Source organism: Myotis brandtii, unplaced genomic scaffold (assembly GCF_000412655.1).
Source record: "Myotis brandtii unplaced genomic scaffold, ASM41265v1 scaffold1127, whole genome shotgun sequence".
NCBI classification, from domain to species: Eukaryota; Metazoa; Chordata; class Mammalia; order Chiroptera; family Vespertilionidae; genus Myotis; species Myotis brandtii.
This window is the reverse complement of record NW_005353875.1, coordinates 70,334-70,558: the sequence shown is the minus strand read 5'-3', so window position 1 is coordinate 70,558 and position 225 is coordinate 70,334. Positions and strand designations below refer to the sequence as shown.

At 34.2% G+C, this 225-nt stretch overlaps 1 protein-coding gene across 2 annotated transcripts in view; it reads right to left on the bottom strand.

The window, feature by feature from the left end:
- Positions 1-225, bottom strand: part of LOC102253424 (zinc finger protein 583) — an 8,245-nt gene that overhangs the window by 6,972 nt on the left and 1,048 nt on the right. The window lies entirely within an intron of this gene.

The following is a 225-nucleotide window of genomic DNA, read 5'->3' as shown; positions in this document are numbered from 1 at the left end:
ACAGGCTGACACTATCCACTGAGCCAAACTGGCTAGAACAGGAAGAAATTTTTTTCTCTCTAAATGAATAACCCATCCTTTCTCCAGTAATTTCACATCATTACATTATACACTGAGTGGCCAGATTATTATGACCACCCCATCAGTACTTCATTGACACTTCCAAAAATACTGAATATTGAAAATTTCCTAAGCAAATACTCCAAGGTTTTAATTATTATTATT